The sequence below is a fragment of the Mobula hypostoma genome, chromosome 1 (genome assembly GCF_963921235.1).
Source record: "Mobula hypostoma chromosome 1, sMobHyp1.1, whole genome shotgun sequence".
In the NCBI taxonomy this organism is placed as follows: Eukaryota; Metazoa; Chordata; class Chondrichthyes; order Myliobatiformes; family Myliobatidae; genus Mobula; species Mobula hypostoma.
In genome coordinates, this window is record NC_086097.1 from 184204407 (window position 1) to 184223583 (window position 19177).

At 39.0% G+C, this 19177-nt stretch overlaps 1 long non-coding RNA gene across 1 annotated transcript; it reads right to left on the reverse strand.

Annotated features, from left to right (window-relative positions):
• Window positions 1-3163: 3163 nt before the first annotated feature.
• LOC134342717 (uncharacterized) lies at window positions 3164-18738 on the reverse strand. Its single transcript, XR_010017082.1, has 4 exons — window positions 18659-18738; window positions 9076-9267; window positions 6128-6258; window positions 3164-3260 (listed from the first exon to the last, which is right to left on the reverse strand). It is a non-coding gene; the product is annotated as an uncharacterized LOC134342717 (long non-coding RNA).
• Between the last annotated feature and the right edge of the window lie 439 nt (window positions 18739-19177).

A 19177-nucleotide genomic window follows, 5' to 3' on the forward strand; every position in this document is an offset into this window, starting at 1 on the left:
TTCCTATTGCCACGACTCATTATTTACTGTCATACAAAGACAAAATTATTACCAACAACAATGTAAACTTATGACTTTCAAAATATATAACTCAATTATACTAGTTATACCCCAATGAGCAGGGACATACTAAAGGAACAAATATAACATCCAGTCAGCTCCATTTGATCAAGTACCTGAACTAGCAGAATCCAGTATCCTTGTGGGAAGGTTTGCTCGTGCTGCTCCAGGGGGTTTAAACGAGAGTTGCAGGGGATGGGAACCAAAGTGCCAGAGAAGATAGCGGAGTGGTTGTGGGGAAAGCTTACTTACAAAGGTAGGATCCTGAAGACTAAGAAAGTGGAAATAATATTCTGAGTTGTGTCTTTTTCAAAACAAGGAGTATTGAAGGTGAGGCAGATGAGCTTAGAACATGGATCAGCACGGGAAATCATGATATTGCAGCCATTAGTGAGGCTTGTTTTCAAGAGAGGCAGGACTGAGAGGGGGAGGTATTAAAGGGGGAGTAACCCTGAAGTAGGATGGAACACAAGAGGTCAAGCAGGAGTAGGCACAGACCATTGTGCTTGCTCTATCATTCAATAAGAGCGGTTCTGAGCTGTTTTCTTCCTGCCGCTTTCCTGCACTTATTCCATATTCCTTCAGATCCAAAATATCTAAACATCTATTGATATCAGAAAGAGCTTTCAAAGCATTTTATTTATTAGACCCTGACTTCAGAAACCATGTTTTGAGATTAGATTCTGCACTACTGAACTTGTATGCAAACGAGACTTCCTTATTCCTTTTCTTGTAGCTCTTACCCTCCATAACTTAATGACTGCCATGTTTGGTTGATATTCTATTTAAAGAACATTTTCTGAGCATTGGTCCATCTGTAACAAGACTTTACTTTTGACTCAAGGGACTGCTGATGCAGGAAATTGGAGCAACAAACAATCTGCTGGAGGAACTCAGTGGGTAGTGCAACGTCTGTGCTTGGGAAAGGAATTTTCAACGTTTTGAATTGAAAACCAATTTATACAGCAAGGTTTGAGCTCCTTGCAGAAGCTATGATTGTGGAAGTTATTCACATCAACTTTGACCAGACAATTGAGGAGGATTTGCATTTGATCCTTTCATTCAAAACCATTTAAAACTGACTTGAAGATGAAAATCGACTCCAAGCAGTATGCGTTAAACTTAGAATAATATTTTATTAAAATTGAAAGTTCTCAGCTGAATTGCTCAGGCAGAATTACCTCAGTCCTAAACTTCAACAACAGGAATTCTGCAGATGCTGGAAATTTAAGCAACACACATCAAAGTTGCTGGTGAACGCAGCAGGCCAGGCTGCGTCTCTAGGAAGAGGTACAGTCGACCTTTCAGGCTGAGACCCTTCGTCAGGACTAATTGAAGGAAGAGTTAGTAAGAGATTTGAAAGTGGGAGGGGGAGGGGGAGGGGGAGATCCAAAATGATAGGAGAAGACAGGAGGGGGAGGGAAGGAGCCAAGAGCTGGACAGGTGATTGGCAAAGGGGATATAAGAGGATCATGGGACAGGAGGCCCAGGGAGAAAGGCAAGAGGGGGCGGGACCCAGAGGATGGGCAAGGGGCATAGTCAGAGGGACAGAGGGAAAAAAAGGAGAGTGAGAGAAAGAATGTGTGTATAAAAATAAATAACGGATAGTGTACGAGGGGGAGGTGAGTCATTAGCGGAAGTTAGAGAAGTCAATGTTCATGCCATCAGGTCGGAGGCTACCCAGACGGAATATAAGGTGTTGTTCCTCCAACCTGAGTGTGGCTTCATCTTTACAGTAGAGGAGGCTGTGGATAGACATGTCAGAATGGGAATGGGATGTGGAATTAAAATGTGTGGCAACTGGGAGATCCTGCTTTCTCTGGCGGACAGAGAAGTCAGGCGGACAGTCCTAAACTTATTTTTTTTGCAGTGTACTGCTGTGCTTATAAATCAAACATCATCAGTGCTGGGATGTTTGTTTTAAGATATTGGCATTCAGAAATTTAAAGGCAGACATTGTATGGATCAATTGCTTTAAGGCTCCCTCTGCTGTGTCCCAAATCCATCTTGGCTACCACAAATTCCAAGGAACTTTGGCAAGATATTTCATTTTCTATGGCAGTCAGCCTTAGAATTTCAAACTTCTATTCATGGCACTGAAGCTGCCCAAAATGATTTCATTCGTTATTTTTTCACCCTATACAGAAGAAGACAGCTTTCATCTTGTCTACCAGATTGGTGGACAGGATCTGAGCATACATTCCAGAGGTGAAAAACACAGAGCACCAGCTATATCTTACGGTCTTTGTCTGAAATTGTCACATGTAATTCAGAATTAATCCCTATACCATAGGAACAAATCAGTGAAAGGGGAATTCCATCCTATGTTGATCATACTCCTTCCCTTCAAATTTAGTCAGTATCATAATTATGCCTTTCTATGAAAGGTACATGAAAATGAGAAACATATACTCATTATGAAATTAAAAATAAAAAAGGCTTTCTTCACCTAAAAACAGCCAAGAAATGTTGCGACAGATTGTACAAGAAAAATATTGTTAACACTATATTCATGATCACTTTGCACATTGCAGTACTTTAGAAAACACTTCATATATAAGTGCAAAATTTGTTAATTTAAGTTAAATTTTATGCCTTTTGAGACAAAAGTCCTAGTACAGATTCCAAGGGACTGACTGGAATTTTCATTTTTATATCTGGAAATGTTGGATGATCAATTTCTCCCTTGTGAGAGGAATCATCCTGGCTGCATACATAAATACAGTTTACATAGATGTAACTGGAGCTAATTTTTTTATGGTATAAAGCAATCTTGCAAACATAAACCTCGCACAGATGTGTTTAGTGAACATGAGCCTTTCCTTGAAAATGCCTGCACCTGTGTAAACAAAAAAATAGATTTCCAACCAGTACAATTGCAGCTGCAATGGGTGCCTCACAGAGAGCTGAGAAAAAGTTCTTTATGCCAAGCTTTTAGAAGCCATTGTGCTTCTCTCTTAAAATCTAGCAGACAATGAAAATAAATCACCAAACATAGTCTGAGGCATTCACAGACTTGCTGATATAACGGCACATGGTTTTAAATTTAATAGCCACAAGTAAAGCAGTACATTTATGAACATTTTATTGACACATTTTCATCTGCGTGTCTCGTCACAGGTGCCAGTGCCATTTAGCTGCTGTGCCCGGGAGGCTTCATTGCACAGAATCTTATTAGACTTCAATTAAAGAACACAATTCTGTCAGAGAGATAGGAGAGCATTTATTTCTTGATGACTATTAAGTTATGCCATAGGCCTCACATCAATAGAATTATTTTCTCAGTCGGTTGTTAGGATTCTCCAAACATTTTATGGAATATTAAAAAATTAAAACATATAATTTTCTTATTTGTTCAATGGCAATTCTATCTCCTTCAAACAACGCTTTATAGACAACAAATCTGAACACGTGTGCTTTGCCCATAAAATATATTAAAGCTGCCATATTATTGATCAATATGCCAAATGTACCCTCGACTGTAATTATAACAGCTTGAAGGTATGAGGAATGTCCCTGAAGATTATCTTACACGTGCAAACAATAATAATGAACTATCCAGTATTCTTTGGTGTAAAGCTTGCTCTCAATTTTAATAAAAAATTCATGTTCTTTTTCTGCTATATTTTTCTCCCCATGGTTTAGAAATTTCTTGACTTTGAATAGTCTTGTCAAATGCTCCTGTGCAGTAACATGGTGAAACAGAGCTGTGCATTCGGAAGAGAATGTCAGAACCTCAGCATTTGAGATCCCAGAAGAGTTGCAGATATTGAAAGCTGTATGCTGAAGATATATAGAACGAGATCATTCTTTTCTTAGTTACTATATTCACTGCTATTTTAGAGGCAACGCAGATATCCACATAATAGTAGACAACTTCTTTCTGTGGCATAAGATTGCAGCATTAGCTTTAATATTTTAATCAATCTAAAATGTGATTCCTAGTACTAACCAAGCAGATTACATCATTAATATTTGATGACGTTTTCTACTGCACTTTGATCTCCTGCTTTTATTTGTTCTGCACCTATGTAGCTTTGAGAGAGCCCCAGGCCAAATGGTAGCAGAAGACTCACTGCTAGTACTGGTAGAATGAGAAGATAGTTGACCAAAGCTCATCACCTGCTGAAGGATGTCATGAGGATAGTGTCAATCTCCTGAAGTGAGCTGGAGATCAGAAGGCTCTGCACTTAAATGTGAGAGAAGCAGGAAAGTCTGGTGAGTGATGGATGTGACTTAACATTAATTGCCTCACATTTAACAGATACTTGCTTTGGCAAGAAGGCACAGGCACTGCTGTTCAATCACTGAGTTAACATTGATATTTATTTATCAGCCAGAGTGTCTTTGTTTTCGACCAGCTTTGCAATATCATCCAGATTCATAAAAGTTGTAAACATTTCCTGATATTGGTCTTTACAAGCCAACAATGGGAATATCAATTCAGGATGCTTAAAGTGTGAATCTGTTTTTGCTTTATTCTTTTTAGCACTTTGATTGTAATAGAGAGAGCTGCTTGTTATTGTTCAATTATTTATTTTGTTTGCAAAAAACGGTCAGTATTAATCAACTCCAATATATTCCTAAAGCAAGGATTCAGTAGTCTGAATTTCTGAGGATCAGAAACAACCCCTTCCAATGACCATTTTTCTCCAAGGGAGAGTTTGCCTCTCGGATAGTGCAATGCCAAAAGAAGAGAAGATCAAATGGTGTTAAAGCTATTGGGAAGAAAGTTGAGCTTTTGACTGCTTCATAGGAAAGATTTCATAATTTCCAGCAGCTGAGTGTAGAACACCCGATGATAATGGGACAGTCTACCTGAAAAAAAAACTTCTAATGAAATGATGTAACCATGCTTTGTCTTGCAAAAGAGATTTAGCAAACTTGGTGGCCTTCAGTTCAATGATAGTTCTGGGACCTCTACTTTTCGTGATTTTTATTAATGATCTGGATGTGGGGGTAGAAGTGGGCTGAGAAGTGGCAGATGGAGTTCAACCCGGAGAAGTGTGAGGTGGTACACTTTGGAAGGACAAACTCCAAGGCAGAGTACAAAGTAAATGGCAGGATACTTGGTAGTGTGGAGGAGCAGAGGGATCTGGGGGTACATATCCACAGATCCCTGAAAGTTGCCTCACAGGTAGATAGGGTAGTTAAGAAAGCTTATGGGGTGTTAGCTTTCATAAGTCGAGGGATAGAGTTTAAGAGTCGCGAGGTAATGATGCAGCTCTATAAAACTCTGGTTAGGCCACACTTGGAGTATTGTGTCCAGTTCTGCTCGCCTCACTATAGGAAGGATGTGGAAGCATTGGAAAGGGTACAGAGGAGATTTACCAGGATGCAGCCTGGTTTAGAGAGCATGGATTATGATCAGTGATTAAGGGAGCTAGTGCTTTACTCTTTGGAGAGAAGGAGGATGAGAGAAGACATGATAGAGGTATACAAGATATTAAGAGGAATAGATAGAGTGGATAGCCAGCACCTCTTCCCCAGGGCACCACTGCTCAATACAAGGGGACATGGCTTTAAGGTAAGGGGTGGGAAGTTCAAGGGGTATATTAGAGGAAGGTTTTTTACTCAGAGAGTGGTTGGTGCGTGGAATGCACTGCCTGAGTCAGTGGTGGAGGTAGATACACTAGTGAAATTTAAGAAACTACTGGACAGGTATATGGAGGAATTTAAAGTGGGGAGTTATATGGGAGGCAGGGTTTGAGGGTCGGCACAACAATGTGGGCCGAAGGGCCTGTACTGTGCATGTACTATTCTATAGTTCATCATATAAGAAATGAACATATAGATATAGATGAATACCCTCGAAGCACTTGTGCAGCAAAGGAAAAACATATTTGACCTGAGTAAAAAGCTGAAATAGGATTTCAGCTGAAGCAACAAAATCTTACATTCACATTGTATTCTTGGGAATTTCATGGGAAGGTACTGAGGCAAACTTGACACTGAGCCAAAGAAAGGGACATTAGTGCAGAAGACTAAAATACTTAAATGATCAACCAAAACTTAAGCTGAATTGTTAAAACAAGATAATGAAATATATGTAACTGGAGAAGCTTACCAAGTCCAGAGTTGTGCACCTAGACTGTTGAAGTTATCATCACCAATGAAGAGATAAAGAAAGTGAGGCATGCAAAAGAGACCACAGATCTTGGATCTTGGACTTTACTGTAGGCTGGACTGTGGAAGAATCTGTAGACAACATAGAAAGTTTTAAATTAGAGTTACAATGGTGCAGGATGCCAGTGCAGGTAAGATAACAAAGAGGGTAATCTGGGAACATGGTTTTTTTCAGTCTGAATATGGGCAGGAGAACTTTGAAAGCTTTGCAAGAATTGAATGGAATGGTTGTGGGTGGAAGGATAAAATCAGCAGACAACCTGAGGCAGGACTGGTAATGGTGGTGAAAATAGACAATCGTCATGATGGAGATTGAAATTTGAAATATCTGCTGTGTGCAAAACCGTTCTCTTTAAATCTCTCTGCTCCTCATATCCATTCCCATAAAATGTCCCATTCCTATGTACTTTCCCATGCAAGCACAACAGAGGTTTCACCTCTTCCCTTTCCACCTATTCAGGAATACAAACAGCCTTTCCAGTAAAGTAATGATTCACTTCACTTCATTAATCTGGTGGACAGTTTGGTCTTCTCTACACTGGAGAAAACAAAAACAGATTGGATGACCATTCACTCTATAGAGCAGGAGATACCTTAGATCTGTCCTCCTGTCAATGCCCCAATAACAACCATTCCCCTCTGCAAAGTTCACGTACATTCTCTATTACAATGAAAATGAGTAGATGTTTCCACTTTCATGTAAACGTGTAAGCAAGACCCTTCAGGGATATTTCCTCATAGTATCCATTTTTCATTCAGTTACGGAATGGGAGTACCACCAGCACTAACTGCCTGTGAGAAAATGGTGGAGAGCCACATCCTTGAATAAGCGCAGTTCATGCGATTAAGGTGCTCCCACAGTGACAAAGGAACTGCAGTATATTTTCACGTGAAATGGGGTTGAACAGTAAAGGAGTCTCTAGCTTACATTAATAATTTAAAATAGCAAAGAACAACCCCTGTTAATATCTGTCTTTATTTAATAATAAAAATAATCATCATGTGTCTGCATTTAAGTCTTATGAATGCCTTTTGGACATTCATTGATGAGATCAAGTCCACATTTATAACTGCCCATATAGCCTCAGTTAAATATATTACTTCCTAATAGTTTAAAAGTCTTGCAAAGAATAAATTCATTAAGTGATTTGGAAACCGCAATATATTTCTTGACAGCACAATATCTCATGCTGAATTATAAGTGCCTTGGAATTAGATGACCATTTTAAATTTTATCAATTTATTCCAATTGCTTGTTAATATGACCTAGTGTTTGGGATGCAATTGAATGTAATTTGATTTTGTCTTCTGAATTTACTGACATTAATGTCTGCCTCATTAATCATGGCATTCTCATTGAGCTTTCATGGCCAGCGCAAAGTTCATTTCTACTGAAATGAAATCTGTCAAGAAAAACAATGTACTTCACAAATGGAACATCTGGCTCCAGCTGGAAATCCCAGACCTGGTTTGGAGTGCAAAGTGAAAACTACTGATTACATTTATAATTGTCCCATAAGGTCAATGATTTCACAACTAACATGGAGTAACAAAACCTTCTTGTCATGATGCATGTGCCTGCATATTTGTATCCTTTACCTTATGAGGTTTATCCAGTATTAAATATTTCCTAAAAATAGGCAGTGAGACGTATTGGCTCTTTTTAAAAGAATGGTGACTGAGAGTGTTAAGTATTAGACATCAATGGCAGCAAAGGACTGGGAACTGGAGCCAGCCATCTGGCTGTTGAGCCTGCTCTGCCATTTAATGAGAGCATAGTTGATCTGACTGTGGAATCAGTTCCACCCACCTGCCTTTCCTCCGTAGCCCTTAATTCCCCTGTTATGCAAAAATCTATTTATCTGTGCTTTAAGTATATTTAATAAGGAAGCCATGCTGCTTTCCTGGGCAGAGAATTCCACAGTCACTGCTTTCTGGGAAAAGCAGTCCTCCTTATCGTTGTCCTAGATCTGTTCCCCAAAATCTTGAGGCGATGTCTCGTACTTCTACTCTCACCAACTAGTAGAAATGACTTTCCTACCTCTATATTATCTACATTTTTTCATAACTTCCCTGAAAAAGAATTTCAGGATGTATATTGTACCTATTGAACTTTATATGTTTCTATAAGATCCCCTTTCATTCTTCTGAATGCTAGTAAGTATAGTCCAAGGCTACTCAATTTAATTTCATAGCCTAACCCCTCATCTCTACAATCAACCTGCTGTGTCTCCTCAGCATTCTGCAAATACTCCATTTGGACAGTCTATTAATTGTACAGTTACAGAGCTATTCCTTTACTCACTTTATTCCTGGTAAATCCACGTCTTAATTTCACGAGTTCAAGAAGTGGGTTAAAATTGCATCAGACTCTGACGGAACTAGTAAATAAGTGTTAAACGGAACTCGTGTAATTTTGAGGAATGTGCTAACTATAGATGCCTCATGGAATAAACCAATGAGGCTCATTAAAAATAAAATAAAATCCAGCCTCAGTGAGGCATCAATAGGGGAAGTACTTCTCCAGGGCTCAGAAGCAAATTCAGAGCCACCGCAGCGCTTTCCCCCCCCATCCGACACTCAGCTTCCAATCCATCAGATCTTTATTCCTCCATCAGCCAGTTGGCAGTATGACCAATGGAATGCTATCACGAGAGCAAAAGTCAATTCCATGTGAAGTTAGAGACACAATCAGGGTTTGAATCAGAATCAGAATCAGACATTGTCATTGACATACGTCATGAGATTTGTTGTTTTGCAGCAGCAGTACAGTGCGTGAGATAAAAACTATTATTATTTACAGAATAAATAACATATGCAAAAGCTAACAGGTAAGGCAGTTTTCATGGGTTTATTGATCGTTCGTTAAATCTGATAGAGAGGATGTACCTGTTTTTAAAGTATTGAGTGTGGGTCTTCAGGCTCCTGTACTTCCTCCCTGATGGTAGTGATGAGAAAAGGGCACCTTGCGGATGGTGAGGGTCCTGAACGATGGATGGTGCTTCTTAAGGCACCATCTCCTGAAGCTGTCCTCGATGGTGACTTGTGATGGAACTGGCCGAGTTTGCATGCCACTACTTTCTACAAGGCAAAACTCAACAGCATAAATGGCAGTGATGTTTCACTCCCTGATGAACTTAGTGTCTTGTATGCATGTTCAGAAAGGGACAACAGCACTACATCAGTGTGAATCCCCACAGCACCTGGTGTCTGTCTCAGAGGATGATGTCCGTTCATCCTTCAAGACAGTGAAACCTTTGCAAGGCATCAGTGCTAGATGGTGTACCTGGCAGAGTACTGAAAATCTGTGCTGACCAGCCGACTGGAGGGATCAAAGTTATCCTTAACTGCTGCATTCGTAGGTTCCCACCTGGTTTAAAAGGGCATCAACCATACCAGTGCCCAAAAAGACCAGACTGAGCTGCCTCAACAACTATTGCCCTGTTGCAGTCAAATCTACTGTGAGGAAGTGCTTTGAGAGGTTGGTTACAGCTATTTGCCTCATGCCACAACATATTTTCAGTGTGCTCAATCTCACTAGCTCTCTATGCGGGTTTGAACACCTAAATAACGGTAAAACATATGTAATGTCCTGGTTAAGATTTCTATTGCTATCCTGTGAGTAGTTTATATTAGCTCAGTTACACATATGCCAGTATGCCGTTTATCAATCACAGCTCAGCATTCAACACCATCGTTCCCTCACTACTGACCAACAAGACTCAAGACCTAGGCCTCGCTGCAATTGGATACCTGACTTTCTTATCAGCGGACCACAGCCACTGCAGATCAGTGCAATGGTTTCCTTCTCACTGATTATCAACACAAGATCATCTCAAGGATGTGTGCTTAGCCCACTGCTCTACTCTTTCTACTCCCACGGCAGTGTAGCTAGGCAGGTCAAACACTATCTATAAATTCACCAATTATACCACTGTTATTGGTGGAATCTCAGATTGCGGCAAGGTACAGGAGTACAGGAGTGAGATAGGTCAGCTATTTGAGTGTTGTCACTGCAACAAAGTTGCACTCAATATCAGCAAGTCGAAATTGGGCGGGGTGTGATGGGAAGTCAGGAAAATGTACAACAGTCCTCCTTGAAAGGTGAGCAGCTTCAAGTTCCTGGCCATGAAGATATTAGAGGATCTATCTTGGGTCCATCACATTGATGCAGTCATGAAGAAGGCATGCCAGTGCCTATACATCATTAAGAATTTGAGGAGATTTGGTATGTCACCAAATGCTTTATATCTCTGCAGAATGGAGCCTGCAGTGGACAGGATCACAAAAGACTACTGAGAGTTGTAGCCTCAACCAGTTCCATCACGGGCACAATTCCAACCCCCTAATTATCAAAGACATTTTTGAGAGACGCTGCCTCAAGAAGGCACAATCCATCACTGAAGACCCTCACCATTTGGGACATACCCACTTTGCATTATTACCATTGGGATAACAGGTACAGGAGACTGAAGAGCCATAATTATTTTTCGAATAACTGCCACCAGATTTCTGAATGGACCATTAATCCATGAACACTATCTCATCATTCGTCTTTCATGCTATCTATTTATTTTGTAACATATAATGATTTTTATGGATTGCACTGTACTGCTGCCACAAAACAACAAATTTCACCACATATATTAGTGATAATAAATCTGATTCTGATTCTGACTCTGGAGTTCAATAGGTTTTTGTAGGGTTTGAGTATCAAGGGGACTAAAGCAAATTGAATCATGTGGAATTTTGGATTTGACTGAATAGCAGCAGGCACGAGGAGTTAAATAGTTTTCTCTTTCTTCCTCTCAATTCACAAGACTATGTCTTATTGTTCCAATATGATTCATCTTGGAGAACTTTTCATGAATCCACTAATGCAAACAACTGTTTTGATTATATGGTGCTCCTTATGTGTAGATATGTTTCCCTGCAAGGGATCTGTTAAAGTGTGAAAAAATTGTAGATACTTTATCACCATTGCAAAACCAGATCTGGATAGGTTATCTTTCTATTAATGATGCATCAACTCTTCAGAAGTCATTTACAGTTTGTTTACATGTTAAAAGCTGACTAAAAAGCTTAGCATCTATTTTTTTCAGTGAGCTGGTAGGAATTACATGAATGTGTTATAAGGAGATTACATCTATTAGTTACTGCTGTGCATTATGTCTGCTGTGCATTAAACTCAAACCTGCAGATAATCTACAGGAAGTTTGAAAATCATTTTAAACTTCAATAAGCTTAAATCAGAAGCAACTAACTTTTTAAGTCCACATACTGCCACATGGCACCAGTCTAACAGAAGTGATTACATAAAGTAGTTGCTATGCACTACTTTACATTGTGATCATTTCTAAATTATCTAAATGTATTTTATTTTATCTCATTTTTTAGCTGGGTGAAGTACACTATGTACTTTCCATTAATTCTCATAAACACATTTAATACTCATCCAAATTTATAGAAATATCCAAAACTGATAAAATCCACAAACATACCAAATGTTATAAACAACACCCATCAAAGTTGCTGGTGAACGCAGCAGGCCAAGCAGCATCTGTAGGAAGAGGTGCAGTCGACGTTTCAGGCCGAGACCCTTCGTCAGGACTAACTAAATGTTATAAAGCTGCTTCTTCTCATAAGATGGCTAATTAAAAAGATTTAGGTATCTTGAAAGATCTCTTAATTAAAATCCCTCCTTCAAGGATCTGCACTCAAACCTGAAGGTCCTTGAATTAAAAAAAGAACATTGTCATCTCATAAAACGCTACTAAAGTAACTTACTAGTGAAATACCTCATTTTTTCTGTGATTATCAAAAATTCTGTAACCAATAAAGTACAGTATTCAAAACTAATCGTGCATTTGCATTTGCATGAATTCACAAAACCTTGTATTAAATATTGTCATTTCTACATATTTTGTTATTAACCCTTACATACACTTCCAGTCAAATTTGACCCGTTTTGACATTTGACAGCAGTAAAAACACTCTAAATGCCATTTTTAGCCAAAATTTGATGACTTTTTTCTAAAGTGACCCAAAATGCACAGAAATGAAAATATTTAAAAATGTTATACTTTTGTACAGGTGCTACAAATTTTTGTACATTGAGGCTGTTCCAGGTCAAATTTGACCCATATCTATTGAAATGAATTTTAGATCTCTGAAACATTAATTAAGGATTAATCACCAATTGAGGCTGTTCTGGGTCAAATTTGACCCATATCTATTGAAGTGAATTTTAGATCTCTGAAACATTAATTAAGGATTAATCACCCATTTATTAATGTCAGATAGGCTATTTATACATTCTAAATAGATCTGTGGTTCAAAATTTGGTATAGACACTTGTCCCAGACCATATTGACCCAAATTGACCCAGACCATACTGTGAAGGTATAGAAGATGAACAGGTAGCCTGGGTTAAATATTTGTTTCCCTTCCTATTTGAATTAGGAGATTCATATAACTAGCTATTGAAACCAGTAACAAAGACATGACATTTTACCATCAGAATATATTCATGGTTATCACTGAGTTCAACAGAATGCTGTTTTTCTTGGAATCCGCTACTTTCTCAATACATCTTGACTAAGGAACTCCTATTGATCAGTGGCAAATCAATTGATATTATAATCTATTTATTTATACAGGTTACATTCCAAGAAGTGTTGGATGTATGTATACATACACACAGGTACAGATATCTACTTAGATATCTTAAATACTTTACAAACACAAGGACATCTGAATCATAGTTACTTTTGTATTATAACTGAATTAAACATATTACTAAATTTCTGAGGCATTATTGCACCTGTCAAGAGCCGGCAGCCATTACTACCATCAAATGCTTCTTGAAGCAAATCAACCCCTTATACAATGTTCAGGCTCCTTCAGTTTTGCCTTGAAGAACAGAAGTGCATTTCTTATTGTTGATAAATTCAACAGCAAAAAATAGTTTGAGCACAGAACAATAAATTCATTCGATATAATGGTTATTAATCAGTATAAATACTGAAAGGGAAAATAATAGTTTAAAGTATTTCGATCCCAGTTTTAATTTCAGACCAAAGGCTCAATTGGGATAGCTATTGTTGAATTACATTCATTCCCATTTTAAAGTTACCCTAGAAGCTGGCAGAGATGGGAGACTTTTACCCAATTGGAAGTATAGTTTCTAGTCCAGTTGTTGGTAGAACATGAAAGGCTAGCTCCAATTCTCTAAACAGTAGACTCTGCTGTAACATCATTATAATAATGATTATGTTATCCTTGCATGATTTAGGTGCAATGTAAAATATGTACTTGCTGCGGGCTAGGTATCCAGTGCAGCAGTATTGTGACCCTTTCTGAAAAGGAGTTTCACTTTTTAACTGATTGGAAATCTCAGTACCAAACACACCATAAAGTTAAAGAGCACTGAAAGGAATGGTATTGGCCATTACCATTCTTTAGGCCCTCTTTACGTTCTCACCTTTTTGGTAATAGTGATCTGTAGATGAAGCAAAGAAGACAAATCAGGATTTCATATGGCAACCCAAACTCAAACCAGAGAGGGTTTGATTACAGTTACCTTTCAAAGAGGATTTCCACACACATTTTAGAGGCATAGTTTCTTTAGCTGTCAATGTAATGGTATAACATGCCTGCAAGTATCAAGCTGAATTTTACAGATGTTGACAGTATAGTGGACCCTATCTCAAATAACAATAACTCAAGAGTAATTTTGCCAACTTAAGAGCAAGAGGACAATTCTGATTGACGTTAGAGGTGGAATCGGATGCACGTCAGCTCTGGCAGGGTTTGCAGGCCATTACTTCCTACAAAGTGAAACCAGAGGTACAAGGCTCAGGCTGAAAACAAATGTCAATGCCTATTTATTTTGTCTTCCAGCAACCTGGCAGTGTGGTAACCATGCTGATACTTAATCACTTTGTAAGTTGTGTAAGAATATGGCTTTAACTGATCCTTCCTCACCTTTGCACTATCCATTGTCATCAGATTTCTTCTTTTTTTTGTACTACTTATTTAATGTATTTTTACAATATATTTCTTATTGTAATTTACAGTTATTATGTATTACAATGTACTGCTGCTGAAAAATAATAAATTTCATGACATGCTGTATGCCAGTGACATTAAACACAAAATATTCTGCAGATGCTGGGGTTAAAGCAACGCTCAGAACACACTGAAGGAACTCAGCAGGTTGGGCAGCATCCGTGGAAACAATCAGTCAACGTTTTGGGCCGCAACCCTTCGTCAGGACTGTAGAGGGAAGAGGCAGAGGCCCTGACTGATCGTTTCCACGGATGCTGCCCAACCTGCTGAGTTCCTCCAGTGTGTTATGAGTGTTGCTGGTGATATTAAACCTGATTCTGCCTCGAAATACAGTAAGGTGATAGAGAGCTTAGTAACATGGTGTCATGTCAGGCGCCATGGCAGTGCAGCAATTAGCAGTACGTTGTTATAGGGCAGAGCATCCTGGAGTTCAGAGTTCAGTTCTGGTGCGTTCTGTAAGAAGTCTCTGTACGTCCTCCCCATGGAATGAGTAGGTTTTCTCAGGTCCTTCAGTTTCCTCCCACAGTCCAAAGATTAACTGGTCATTGTAAACTGTCCCGTGATTAGGCTAGAGTTGATCAGGATTGTCGTGAGTTGCTGGGGCGACGTAGCTCGAAGGGCTAGAAGGACCTACTCCGCACTGTGTCTCTAAATAAATAAATAGATAGATAAATCAATAACCTTTCCCTCAAAGTCAACAAAACAGGAGAGCTGGTCATTGACTTTAGGAAGGAGGTGAGCCATGTGTTTCTGTCAACGTCAAAATGTTCAATTTGAGAGCAATGGAAGCTTCAAGTGAACATCACCAGTAGCCTGTCCTTTTCCAACTACATACACATCATGGCAAAGAAAGCTTAACAATGCCTCTAATTCCTCAGGAGGCAAAAAAAAACTGTGCATGCCCCCTGCCAACCCCTACCAATCTCTATTGATACATCCTATCTGGATGGCTTGATAGGGAAACTGCTCTGCATGGGACTGCAAGGAACTGGAGAGACACAGCTCAGCACATCACGGAGACTAATCTCCCTTCCATGGACTCTGTCAACACTTGTCACTGCCTTAGTGAAGCAGCCAACGTAATCAAAGAACCCACCCACCCTCGACATTCTCTCTTCTCCCCTCTTCCATCAGGCAGAAGATATAAAATCCTTAAAGCACATACCACCAGGCCGAAGAGTAGTTTCGACCCCATTATTATAAGACTATCAAAGGACTGGCTGGTATGTTAGATTATTGACTTGCCAATATGCTTCGTTATCATCTTGTTTATCTCCATGGCATTTTCTCTGTAGTTGAGCCACTTCATTCTGTATTGGTATTGTTTTACCTTGTTCTAGCTCAATGCACTGTGTAACTATCTGACCTATATGAACAGTATGCAGGACAGACTTTTCACGTGACAATAGTAAATTAAGTTCCATTCCAATTCTGATCTAAAGACATTTATATCAACATCAGAATCAGGTTCAATATCGTCGGCATATGTCGTGAAATCTGTTAACTTTGCAGGAGCAGTACAATGCAATACATGATAATAGAGAGAAATAAGCTGTGAATTACAGTAAGTATATATATTAAATAGTTAAGTAAGTAGTGCAAAAAATAGGAAATAAAAAAGTAGTGAGGTAGTGAGGTTCAATGTCCATTCAGAAATCAGATGGCAGAAAGGAAAAGGCTGTTCCTGAATTGTGCATCTCTTTCCTGCATCTCCTTCCTGGTGATAACAATGAGAACTCCTAATGAAATAAAACCATTACTTTGCCTTCTTTATAGGGCATCAATGTGTTAGGTCCAGGTTAGGTCCTCAGAACAATTGAAACCCAGGAACTTGAAATTGCTCACTCTCTCCACTTTTGATCCCTCTACAAGGACTGGTGTGTATTCCCTCGTCTTACCCTTCCTGATGTCCACAATCAATGCTTTGGTCTTACCGATGTTGAGTGCAAGAGTATTGCTGCAACACCATGCAACTAGCTGGTATATCTCACTCCTGCATGTCCTCTTGTCACCATCAAAGATTCTGCCAGCAATGGTTGTATCATCCGCAAATTTATTGACGGAATTTAAGCTGTGCCTAGCCACACAGTCATGGGTGTAGGAAGAGTAGAGTAGTGGGCTAAACATCCCTGAGGTGTGCCAGTGTTGATTGTCAGCAAGGTGGAGATGTTATTTCTGATCTGCACAGACTGTGGTCTTCCGGTTCAGAAGTGAAGGATCTAGTTACAGGTGTGGTACAGAGGCCCAGGTGCTGGAGCTTTTTGATCAGAACTGTGAGAATAATGGTGTTAAACACTGAGTAAATAAACAGCACCTGGTATTTGTATTGCCTAGTTGATCCAAGACTGTGTGGAGAGCCATGGACCTATAGTGATGATAGGCAAACTGCAGAAGGTCCAGATCCTATTAATGCATTTCCCATCTGAGAACATTTTAACCTTTTCTAAATGATCTTAAATTAAAGATGATTAATTCATATCAAAACTTCCAGCTACAAAGCAAATCTTTTCATTTATGATACATTTGCCAGAAAATGTAAGATTTTGCAATTGTGAAAAAAAATCAACCTATGGTCTTCATGCTCATTGATGGACAGTCATACTGTGTCTGAAGTTTGCCACCTTGTTTGCAAATTAAAAACATACAAAATAGGAAAGAATTAAAACGTGTGTTCCACCCAAAATTCTGAATAAGACTAGAAAAAAATTGTTCCTGAAAAATAATTTTAGCAATTCGTACAGAATCAGGAAAGATAGTGTTCTTAAGTGGTATTTACACAACGTTTTCCTAACCTTTCATGCACTTTGATTCTCTCACTTCCAAATTTAGCACAAATTAATAATTAGATTGTTGAAGATTTTATTTTTATACTTAATAATTGATTAAGGGGATACGGGGAGGAAAGGGATGTGAGAAAATGTGTCTCATCATGCATAAACAGTACCAGAATACCCTCAAATATTTCTATGGATGATATATATTTTAACCCAATCATCTAGAGACTATAGTGGTGGGGCATCTTATTTATTCTTCATGGGAGAATTTGAATGATAATTTCCTCCTTAGTTATTTAGGAATAGGCAAGAACAACAAACATATCAACACTTGATGCTAATATGCATGTTGGACTTATTGAATACAGAACAGAAAAGAAACGTACATTTTTTCCTTCTGGCACCAATAACATAATTAACTCAACCTGCTATTTTCACCTGCTACAAGTTTGCAAACATTTTGCTTTGTTAGTAAGATACTTTTGCATACATCTTTATCAAGTATAACTTACTTCTTCACTGAGTACTATATTTCCACTTCAATGAATATCCCTGACTTATCTTTAGGATCTTTTTTTTAGTGTCACACAAGTTCTTATACCTCCTGCTGTTCCTTACAATGCTAAACATTGAGCACACATTCTAGGGAACAAATTAGTTCCTGGAAAAGCATTTAAGAAACAGTATTGCAATTGTACCAATTGTTTGTTTTAGTTTTACTCTTCCTAATGATCTTAAACTGAGTAAAATTCCATTTAACTTCCTGACTATGAAGAAAGGGAACCTAGGTTCCTCATCAGATTTGCTTGCTTCCTTAGGTTTCTGTGTTTCCATGTATTGCATTGTTTGAAATCTGGGCCTCTGTACCTCCCTCTGTAACTGGATGCTCGACTCCCTAAGCAGAGCACCACAATCTGTGTGGATCAGAAATAACATTTCCACCTTGCTGACAATCAACACTGGTGCACCTCCAGGATGTGTGATTAACCCACTGCTCTACTCTCTCTAAACCCATGACTGTGTGGCTAGGCACAGCTCAAATTTCATCTATAAATTTGCTGATAACACAACTAGTGTTAGTAAAATTTTAAATGGTGATGAGAGGGCATACCGGAGGAGATAGATCAGCTGGTTGAGTGGTGTTGCAGCAACAATCTTGCACTCAAAGTCAGTAAGACTAAAGAATTTATTGTGGACTTCAGAAAGAGTAGGATGAGGAAACACACACCAACCCTTATAGAGGGAACAGAAGTGGAAAGAGTGAGGAATTTCAAGTTCTCTGAGGATCTATCCTGGGCCCAACATGTCGATGCAACTACAAAGAGGGCACAGCAGTTGCTATATTTCATTAGGAGTCTGAGGTGATTTGTTATGCCACTAAAGATACTCATAAATTTCTACAGATGTACCATGGAGAGCCTTCTAGCTGGCTGCATCACCATCTGGTATGGCCGGTGGGGGATGAGAGGCTACTGCATAGGATTGAAACCAGCTGCAGAGAGTGGCTAACTCAGTCAGCTCCATCATGGGCACTGTCTTCTGTAGAATCCAGAACATCTTCAGGGAGTGACGCCTCAAAAAGACGGCATCCATCATGAAGGACCCCCATCACCCAGCCCAGGACATACCTTGTTCTCATTGATACCATCAGGACGGAAGCACAGGATCCTGAAAGCACACATTCAATGACTCAGGAACAGCTTCTTCCCCTCTGCCATCTGATTTCTGAATGGACATTGAACCCATGAACACTACATCATTACTTCTTTATTTTTATTTTTGCACTACGTTTTTAATTTAACTGTTTTATTTACCGTAATTCATGTTTTTTATCATTATGTATTGAAGCATTTATAGTATTTTTCTTTGGAAATACACTCACAGGTAAATGGATTTTTTGTTTGCAGTGTTGCATTCAGTATCCACATACAGTATGTATTCTGCCAATGAGGACTGGAGGCTATTCAATCACATTGTTCCACCCAGCCAATCCATAATCTGTCACCATATAATACTCACACATATATTTTCAGCAAGGGTGTGTTATAGTGAGTAGAAGCAGCAACTTTCCCTGATTACCTTCCCTCTCACCTGCAGTGCAAAGGGCAATTACATTCCTCTTATTTCCATTGAGGCTGGTACTAACC